The sequence below is a fragment of the Penaeus japonicus genome, unplaced genomic scaffold (assembly GCF_977035675.1).
Source record: "Penaeus japonicus unplaced genomic scaffold, GWHDUDI00000001_assembly GWHDUDI00000029, whole genome shotgun sequence".
Classification (NCBI taxonomy): domain Eukaryota; kingdom Metazoa; phylum Arthropoda; class Malacostraca; order Decapoda; family Penaeidae; genus Penaeus; species Penaeus japonicus.
The window spans coordinates 28,387,534-28,387,921 of NW_028234431.1; positions in this window are offsets into that span (position 1 = coordinate 28,387,534).

Genomic DNA, 388 nt, shown 5'->3' on the forward strand with positions numbered 1-388 from the left:
ATCGAGTCGGCGTGAATAGCGTGATGAGTGTTCATTTTTGATGATGTGGTGTGTGATAGAGTTCTTGTGGAGTATTATGTGACGAGTGTGTGTGTGTTGTCTCCGAAGAAGTGTGCTTGTACACTTAAGTGTGTTGAATTGTTTTAACGTGCGTATGTTTGCTAGTGTTTGCATGTATGAGCTTTTGCATAAATAGACCGGTAAACACACACATGCACACACACACACACACACACACACACACACAAGCACACACACAAACACACAAACAAACAAACGCAAAACAAACAAAAAAATTATCATCACGCCAGAAATATCACCCTCGATCTTCCTTTTTTTTCCCAAAAACTTCCTTTCCCAAACATCATACCCGAGGATCGACAACTTC